The 9,911-nt window shown below is 49.3% G+C and overlaps 1 protein-coding gene across 5 annotated transcripts in view; it reads left to right on the top strand.

Moving 5' to 3' along the window:
- Positions 1–653: 653 nt before the first annotated feature.
- PPP6R2 (protein phosphatase 6 regulatory subunit 2) overlaps positions 654–9,911 on the top strand; it is an 83,803-nt gene continuing 74,545 nt past the window's right edge. For 2 of the 5 annotated variants that reach the window (XM_025455410.3, XM_025455357.3), the window contains exon 1: positions 654–862. The gene's annotated coding sequence lies outside the window, so the exon portion shown is untranslated. Of the gene's footprint in view, positions 863–2,652; positions 2,772–6,897; positions 6,919–9,911 lie in introns of those variants that run through there. The other 3 variants (XM_049115196.1, XM_049115197.1, XM_049115198.1) reach the window with 3 other exon arrangements.

The raw sequence follows: 9,911 nt of genomic DNA, 5'->3' as shown, positions 1-9,911 counted from the left end.
CTTGAGTATGCGCAGCCCCCCCGAGAACCGCGGGGCACGGGGTCAGGCGCCAGCCGGGTCCGGGCGCAGGGGCCTCCGCGGGGCACACAGGCGCCCGCCGCAGACCCCCGCGTGCCCGGCACTTCGGGGCGCATCCAGGGGCGAGGAGGGGAGGGCCGCCGACGACCCGGAGCCCCCGCCCCAGGTGCGCGGTCCTCACGTCGCCTCTGGCCCCAGCACGGGCGGTTCTGCGGCCGATCAGGCCTCCGGAGCAATCGGTGCTACGTCAGCAGGACGAGCGACCGGAGAAGGCCAGGCCGCCCCGCCCCGCCCCGCCCCGCCGCGTCCACGTGAGCGCGCGCCCCGCCCCTCAGCCCCGTTCACGTGAGCGAGCGGCCCGCCCAGGTCCGGCCCCGCGCGCCGCGTAGCCCCGCCCCCGCCGCGTCCACGTGAACGCGCGCCCCGCGCCGCCCCGCCGCGCCCACGTGAGCGAGCGGTCCGGCCCCGCCCCCGCAACGTCTACGTGAGCGCGCGCCCTGCCACGCCACGCAGCCCCGCCCCCGCCGCGCCCACGTGAGCGAGCGCCCCGCCCCCGCCCCGCCGCGCGTCCCCGTGCCAGACGCCGCCACCCGGCGTGCGCGCGCGCTCCCGCCGTCGCCGCCGCCATTTTGGAGCGACCCCCTCGCCGCTCGCGGCCCGAGCCGGTCCAGAGCCGCCGGCCGGCCCGCGCCGTGTCCGTGGGCGCCGTGTCCGTGGGCGCCGCGCCCGGCCGGGCCCATGTGCGTGCGGCTAGCCCCAAGCCGCCCGGGCTTCGCCTCCGCCAGCGCCCTGGCCTCCATCCGGGCCTCCGAGGAGCCGCCGCGACGCCCGGCCCGCGGGGCAGGTGAGTGGGGCCGCCCGCCGCGGCTCTTCCCGGCCGCGCCCGCCCCCCGCCAGTGGTCACGCGGCCCGTGTGCCCTCCCGTGGGCCGCCCTCCCGGCGGGCGCCCCAGGGCGCTGTCCACTGCACGGCGTCCACCTGTCAGTGTCCGGCGCGCTGTTGCCCCCGCAGGGCTCCCCGCTCGGCCCCGCTCCTTCCCGAGGCGGTGGCCGCCTGCCCCCGGCGCCGCTGCCTCGCAATCCGTGTCCATGTGTCCTGACCCCCAAGTGCTCTCCTCCTCCGAGAGTCGTGCGCGTCGGTGCCCCGGGCAGTGTCCCCCCCTCCCCAGCCCCCTCCGCCCGCACCTCCTCGCGGCCGTTCCGCTCCGCGCCTGCCTGTGCGGTGGCGGCCCGAGCCGTAGAGCCCTAGCTCGGCGGTGTTCTATCCCGGCGGTGCTCTACTTCCTCGAGGTGCCCCCAGCCCCCGGCGGTGCCCTAACCCCCCGTGGTGCCTTAACCCTGGCAGTGCTCTACCCCGCCCCCGCGATGCCCCCAGCCCCCGGCGGTGCCCTATCCCGGCGGTGCTCTACCCTGTTGCGGTGCCCCCGGCCCCCGGCGGTGCCCTAACCGCCCGTGGTGCCTTAACCCCGGCGGTGCCCTAACCCCGGGGCAGTGCTCTACCTCGTCCCCGCGATGCCCCCAGCCCCCAGTGGTGCCCTAACACTCGGCGGTGCCCACCCTACCTGTTGCCCACTGTCGTCACCGCCTTGCTCCTCCTCCTGTCGCCCGTGTGGCTTCAGAGCCCCCGGGCGTCCCCGGCCACCGTCCCTGTGTCCCTGCCCGCACGTGCCCTACTGGCCCCCTTGCCGGCCCCCACCGGCCCTGGGGTGTCCTCCACACACCCCCGCCTGCCGCTCTGTCCTTGCAGCCTGGCAGCAGCGCCCACCCACTTGTTACTGACAGCCCTTGGCCCGCATCCCAGGCGCCCCGGGCCCTTCTGCTTGGTGCCCCTCCCGCTTCCGTCGCTGCCCACCTGCTCCGTCCCTGTGGCCTCACAGTGCTGGAGCCCTCACGGACACGCAGCCGTTCCCTCTGGTCCACGTCCCTTGTTTTCTGGTGGCTCTTCCATTTTGGCCTTTCTGACTCCCTATGGCGGGGCTCTGGGCAGTGAGAAGCAGCCAGGTGTGGGAAGAGTTGGGACGGTGGTGGATGTTCTCCAGGAACCTGCATCAGACCGGGAGGGGGTGGGGGAGGTGGCTAGGAGCCAGGTGGGCCGTGGACCTGACTGTCCGCTCTTCCCTGCGGGCTGTGAGCCTGCGATGGATGAGGAGCTGGGGTGCCCACAGAGGGGGAGAGGGGAGACGGGAGGTGTTGGCAGTGGGTGTGATTGGGGCTTAGACCTTGAGGCCCCTTTAGAGATTTTGAAGGCAGAGCTCGGGGACTTGCAGAGAGATTAGAAGAGGGCGTGAGGTTCTGGGCTTCTCGGTGGCACTGCTCACTGGGTTGGGGCCACAGGGGAGGGCGGCAGGAGCAGGGTGGTGTTCCAGGTTGGAAGTGGAAAGTAAGGCTTTGTCTTGGCTCCAAGTAGTGGGAGAAGTCTGACATATCCAAGGGGCATTAGCAAGAAGGTATCTCGCAGAAGAATCTGGAGCCCAGAGGAGAGCTCCTGCCGCGGGTGTGGCGACCTCAGCACAGGGGTAACGGCAGCGGATGCACAGAGATATGCAGTGTGTGCTGCTCCTTGGAGTGCTATGTGTGAACTGTTTGTCCTCACAAGAACTCTGGGGTGTAGGAACTATTATCACCCATTTTGCAGGTGAAGAACAGGTATACAACAAATAGATGGTTGACTGAGGATTTATATCTCAGCCGGCTGACTAAACCTCCTCTCCTCCCTTTTCGTTGGGTAAGGAAAAGGCTACCTTTCAAAATACTGTAAGTTTTTGAATAATAATGGTAGGTGATTGTATATCAGACTTTTTTGTGGACACACATGCATGTGTTCCAGTAAAGCTTTATTTAGGAAAACAAGCCCAGGAACTTTTTAAAGTGTGTTACAAGGGACTGACGCTTGGGTGGCTCAGTGGTTGAGCATCTATCTGCCTTGGGCTCAGGTGGTGACCCCGGGGTCCTGGGATGGAACCCCTCATTGGGCTCCCTGCAGGGAGCCTGCTTCTCCCTCTGCCTGTGTCTCTGCCTCTGTTCTGTGTGTCTCTTGTGAATAGATGAATAAAATCTTTTAAAAAGAAGTAAAGAAGTAAGATGGTATATGTAACATTATTACTTTTTTAAGATTTTATTTACTTACTCATGAGACACAAAGAAGCAGAGACACAGGCAGAGGGAGAAGCAGGCTCCATGCAGGGAGCCCGATGCGGAACTCGATCCCAGGACCCCAGGATCACACCCCTGGGCTGAAGGCGGCACTAAACCACTGAGACATCCAGGGGCTCTTTAACAGACATTTTTAAAAATTAATTTATTTCTTTACTCATGAGAGACACCCACGGGGAGAGAGAGAGGCAGAGACACAGGCAGAGGGAGAAGCAGGCTCTGTGCAGAGAGTGCAGGGAACTGGACGTGGGGCTCGATCCCAGGACTCCAGGATCACGGCCTGGGCCGAAGGTGGCGCTAAACTGCTGAGCCCCCTGGGCTGCCCCATAACAGACATTTAGATGTAAAGTGGGTACATGATCTGCACAGAATTTACTATAAACCAGTGCGAAATTTTCTGTTTTGACATCTAAACCAGTAAGCATTTAGGTCCCCGCCCCCCCAACCCCGCTGCCTGACTCCTAAGCATTTACTTCCTAAAACAACTTAATGACTTAGTCTTAACATTTCTGTTAATATGTGAGGATACTGAAGCACAAGTTAAGGAATGTCCCCAAGGTCACAATAAATAAACGGGAGACCCAGGACTCAGCTCAGGTGGTCAGACTCTAGAGCTTGTGCTTTCCACTCTCCCCTCCTGTGGGTGGCTCATCCACAGGGTAACCTGCAGTAGGTATGTGAAGTGGGTCTCGTTCTCACAGCATTTCTCAAGCATCCCCAGCCATCCTCTTGGAAATCATGTCATATGGACATGGACAGCAAGCAGCCTTCTTTTTAACACAAAATGTACAATCTTTTATTTCTTTATTTAAAAAAAAGATTTTATTTATTTATTCACGAAAGAGGCAGAGACATAGGCAGAGGGAGAAGCCATCTCCTTGTAGGGAGCCTTATGTGGGACTCAATCCTGGGATCCTGACCTGAGCCAAAGACAGCCGCTCAACCCCTGAGCCACCCAGGTGCCCCTCTTTTATTTCTTTTGTTCGTTTTTAAAGATTTTATTTATTCATGAGAGAGAATGGCAGAGACATAGGCAGAGGGAGAAGCAGGCTCCATGCAGGGAGCCCGATGTGGGACTCGATCCTGGGTCTCCAGGACCACACCATGAGCCTAAGGCAGGCGCTAAACCACTGAGCCACCCAGGGATCCCAATTTCTTTAAAAAATATTATGAGGCGCCTGGGTGGCTCAGATGGTTAAGTGTTTGCCCGGCTTACGTTGTGATTCTGGGTCTGGAATCAAGCCCACGTTGGGCTCCTTGCTCAGTGGGGAGTCTGCTTCTCTCTCCTGCCCCTTCCCCCACTGGGTGCACTTGCATGCACTCTCTTTCTCTGCTTTCTCAAATCTTTGAAAAAAATTCCACTAAAAATTACTGAATTTTTTATATCCAATGAAATGCGTAGATCTTAAACATATGTTTGATGAATTTTGAAAAATGTGTACACCAGTGTGTCCATCACTCATGTCAAGATATAGAACATTTTTGTCATCCTCAAAGCTTCCTTGTGTCCCTTTTCAGTTACTACAACCAACCTCCAAATCCTGAGGCAACCATTGTTCTGCTTTCTGTCATTATAGATTAATTTTACAGGTTCTCCAACTTCATATGAAAGAAATCATAAAGTGTATGGTATGCTCTTTTGTGTCTGTCTTCTTTCGCTCAATGTCATGCTTTTGAGATTTGTTTATTTACTTTTTAAGTAATCTCCGTGTCCAGTGTGGGGCTAACTCACGACTCTGTGATCAAGAGTTTCACACTCCACCAACTGAGCTAGTCAGGTGCCCCTTGAGATTCATTGATTTAAATGCCTGTATCTGTAGTTTGTGCTTTTTATTTTAGTATTCATTTGTATGAAAATTTATTTCTTTTTCTATTGATGGATACTTGGATTGCTTTCACTTTTTGGCTCTCATGACTAAAGTTAAGATTCTCATGCATGTTTTTTGTGGATATGTAGTATTTCTTTTGGGTAAATATTTAGGAGTGGAATTGCTGGGTCATACTATAGATATATGTTTAACTTTTTTAGAACCTACCAAACTATTTTCCAAACTGGTAACCGTTTTACACACCCACCACACCAGCAGTGTATGCGAGTTCCAGTTTTTCCACATTTGTGCCAGTCCTTGGTATTGTCAGTCTTTTTAATTTTAGCTATTTAGGTGGTAGTGATAATCTCACTGTGGTTTTAATTTGCTTTTTTCTGATGAATAATGATGGTGAACAACTGTTTGGTTTTGGTGAACAATTTTTAAGATTTTATTTTAGAGACTGTGCATGTGCTCTTGCAAGTGCTTTGGAGGGAGGGACAGAGGAGGAGGGAGAGGGACAAGCAGACTCCATGCTGAGCTGGAGCCGTGGCATGGGCCTCCATCTCATGAGATCATGACCCGAGCAGATATCAAGAGTCAGATGCTTAATGACTGCCACCCAAGCGCCTTGGTAAACAACGTTTTGTATGCTAGTTGGCTACTTATATTTTTCTTGTGAAGTGTGAGGTTTTTTTATCCACTCTTTATTGGATTGTTTGTTTTTTAAATATTTTTATTTATTTATTTATTTAGAGTGCATGTTCGAGTGGGGGTAGGGACAGAGGGAAAGAGAGAGACTTTGTGTTAAGTGTGGAGCCCAACATGAGCTGATCCCGTGACCCCACAAGCTGAAACCAAGAGTCCGATGCCCAATCGACTAAGCCCCCTGCCCCAGGTGCCCAGGATTGTTTTTTGTTGTTGTTCATTTTAAGAGTTAAAAAATGTGCATATGCTGATATAAGTTCTTTATGATGTATTTGTGTATAAGGAGTCCATTTTTTTTTAAAGATTTTATTTATTTATTCATAGAGACACACACAGAGAGAGAGAGAGGCGCAGAGACACAGGCAGAGGGAGAAGCAGGCTCCATGCAGGGAGCCCGATGTGGGGACTCGATCCCAGGTCTCCAGGATCACACCCCAGGCTGCAGGCAGCGCTAAACCACTGCGCCACTGGGGCTGCCCAAGGAGTCCATTTTTTTTCTATTTTATGATTTGCCCTTTTTTCGTTTCTTAAAATTTTATTTACTTTCAGGGACGGCTGGGTAGCTCAATGGTTGAGCATCTGCCTTCAGCTCAGGTTGTGATCTTGGGGTCCTGGGATGAGTCCCACATCAGGCTCCCCCTGCAGGGAGCCTGTGTCTCTGCCTCTGTGTATCTCATGAATAAATAAATAAAATCTTTAAAAATTTTTTTTAATTTACTTTTTTGGAAGTAATCTCTGTACACAACATGGGGCTCAAACTCATGATCCAATATCAAGAATTGCATGCTCTGGGGATCCCTGGGTGGCTCGGTGGTTTGGCGCCTGCCTTTGGCCCAGGGTGCAATCCTGGAGTCCTGGGATCGAGTCCCGCGTCGGGCTCCTGGCATGGAGCCTGTTTCTTCCTCTGCCTCTCTCTCTCTCTGTGTCTATCATAAATAAATGAATAAATCTTTAAAAGAAAAAAATTGGCTACCCCAAGTTTCTTTAAAAAAAAAAAAAAAAAAGGAATTGCATACGCTATTAATTGAACCAGTCAGGCACCTCTTGCTTGTTTTTTTCTTTCTTTTTTTTTTTTAAAGGTTTTATTTATTCATGAGAATACACAGAGAAGAGAGAGAGGCAGAGACACAGGCAAAGGGAGAAGCAGGCTTCACGCAGGGAGCCCGACGTGGGACTCGATCTTTTTTCTTAATGATGTATTGTGATGAACAGAAAATTTTAATTTGGTTGAGGTAAAAAAAGTTTGTCAATATCTTTTTTTGCATTTATTATTATATTTAGTAATCTCTACATCTGATGTGGGGCTTAAACTTACAACCCCAAGATCAGGAGTGGTATTCTCCTGAGCCAGCCAGGTGGCCTGTGTCAGTATTTTTTTTTTTTTTTAATGTTTATTATGTGTTCTAACAAATTTTTGCCTGCACCCAGTGTTGTGAAGACATTGTCTTTTTCTTTTTCTTTTTTTAAAATTTATTTATTTGAGAGAGAGCACAAGTGAACGAGTGCACAAGTGGGAGGGGCACAAGAGGGAGAGAATCCCAAGTGGACTCTGCCCTGAGCATGGCTCCATATCACAACCGTGAGCTCACAACCTGAGCTGAAACTAAGAGTTGAACGCTTAACTATTTCATCTAAGTGTCCCCCTTCTTTTTTGTAAAAGTTATTTATTTTTTTTAAAGATTTTTTTTTAAGATTTTATTTTTAAATAATTTCTACATCCAACTTGGGGCTTGAACTTGCAACCCTGAGGTCAAGAGTCACACGTCCAGTGAGGCACCCCTGTAAAAGTTGTATAGTGGTAGTTTTGTATTTTGGTTTATGATTCACTGTTTTCTTTTTAACATTTTTATTGCAATTCAATTGATGTACAATAAACCACACATTTTTTTTAAAAGATTTCATTTATTCATGTGAGAGAGACACACACACATAGAGAGAGAGAGAGGCAGAGATACAGGCAGAGGGAGAAGCAGGCTCCATGCAGGGAGCCGGATGCGGGACTCGATCCCAGGACCCTGGGATCACGCTGTGAGCCAAAGGCAGATGCTCAACTGCTGAGCCACCCAGGCGTCCCCACACATGTTTAAAATGTAAAATTTGGTTACTTTGACCTCTGTATACCTGTGAAATCATCACTGCAGTATAGTGAACATATAGTATAATCATGCCCCAGATTACCTCATATCCTTTTGGGAACCCTCCATCTTACCCTTTCCTGCATCTCCAAGCACATACTGATCTCCTTTCTGAATGATCCTTCTTGCATTATTTTTTATTACTTTATTTTATTTTATTTTATTTTCTTGCATTATTTTTTAATGTGAGGTGAAATCAGGATACATCCCCCACCTCCCATATGGGTTATATAATCATTCTAGCATCATGTTAGGGAGCCTTTGTTATAAATTAATTAAACATGTGTGCAAGCTTATTTCTGGGCTTTCTGTTATGATTTGTTGGTGTATTTTTCTATCCTCTGCCAGCACTGTGTTGTCTTAATTACTGTTATTTAACGGTAAGTCTTGAAATCAGGTAGTATAAGTCCTTCATTTTTATTTCTCTACAAAATTGTCTTGCCAGCTTTAGAATAAGCTCTTCAGTGTGTACAAAAATTTTTGTCATAAGTTTGGTTGGGATTACATTGACTCTGTAGATCAATTTTAGAATTGAAGAATTAACATAGAGTCTTCTGTGCAGATGGTATATCCATTTATTTAAATCTTGCATTTTTCTCAGCATGCTGTATACTTTTAGTGTGAAGATATACTTTTTTTGCTGAGTATATTTGTAGGTGTTTGATATTTTTGCTTGTTTAAAACATTTTCTATTTATTTATTTTTAAGGTTTTTTTTTTTTTAAAGATTTTATTAATTTATTCATGATAGTCACAGAGAGAGAGAGAGAGAGGCAGAGACACAGGCAGAGCAAGAGCAGGCTCCATGCAGGGAGCCCGACATGGGATTCGATCCCTGGTCTCCAGGATCGCGCCCTGGGCCAAAGGCAGGCGCCAAACCGCTGCGCCACCCAGGGATCCCCATTTTTAAGGTATTTATTTATTTATTTATTTATTTATTTATTTATTTATTATTTATTTTTTTTTTAAATTTTTATTTATTTATGATAGTCACAGAGATAGAGAGAGGCGCAGAAACACAGGCAGAGGGAGAAGCAGGCTCCATGCACCGGGAGCCCGATGTGGGATTCGATCCCGGGTTTCCAGGATCGCGCCCTGGGCCAAAGGCAGGCACCAAACCACTGCACCACCCAGGGATCCCTGGTTTTTATTTATTTTTAAGTAATCTACACCCAGCGTGGGGCTCAAACCCACAACTCTGAGATCAAGAGTCACATGCTCCACCGACTGAGCCAGCTAGGCATCCTATTTTCTTCTTCTTCTTCTCTTCAATTGTTTGTTGTTAACATACAAAAACAGTTGGTTTATGTATACTGATCATGTATCCTGCAATGTTGCTTGAGTCATTTATCAGTTCTCATAGTGGGTTTGTATATTCCTTTGGATTTTTTACCTATATAGTCAGAGTTTGAAGACAGTTTTACTTTTCCTTTCTTTTTTTTTTTTAAATGATTTTTTTAAAATTTTTATTTATTTATGAGTCATAGAGAGAGAGAGAGGCAGAGACATAGGCAGAGGGAGAAGCAGGCTCCATGCACCGGGAGCCTGACGTGGGATTCGATCCCAGGTCTCCAGGATCACGCCCTGGGCCAAAGGCAGGCGCTAAACCACTGCGCCACCCAGGGATCCCTCCTTTTTTGTTTTAATACCTTTCATTTTTCTTGCTTTATTGTACTAGCTAGAACTTCTAATACAATGTTGAATGAAGTAATGATAGTGGGCCTTCAATGGTTGAGGAAGTTGCTTTCTAGCCCTATTTTGTGGATTCTTTTTCCTTTTTTGACTAAAAAGGGTGTTGGATTTTGTCAAAAGCCTCTTCTGCATGTATTGAGGTTATCTGATTTCTGCCCTTTATCCTGTCAATATGGTGTGTTATATTAATTGATTTTCAGATGTTAAAGCAACTTTGCAGTCTTAGATAAGTCCCATTGGTGTGGTGTATAATGCACATATAAAGTGGCTGGATGTAGTTTGCTAGTTTTTTATTTATTTATTTTTTTTATTTTTTTGAGAGTTTCTTTGTATACGTTCATAAGAGGTATTTGTGTATGACTTTCTTATGATACCGGTTTTGGTAATACTAGCTCCTTA

This window comes from Canis lupus, chromosome 10 (assembly GCF_003254725.2).
Source record: "Canis lupus dingo isolate Sandy chromosome 10, ASM325472v2, whole genome shotgun sequence".
NCBI lineage: Eukaryota > Metazoa > Chordata > Mammalia > Carnivora > Canidae > Canis > Canis lupus.
Note: the sequence above shows the minus strand (reverse complement) of the source record. Positions and strands in the feature narration are given on the sequence as shown.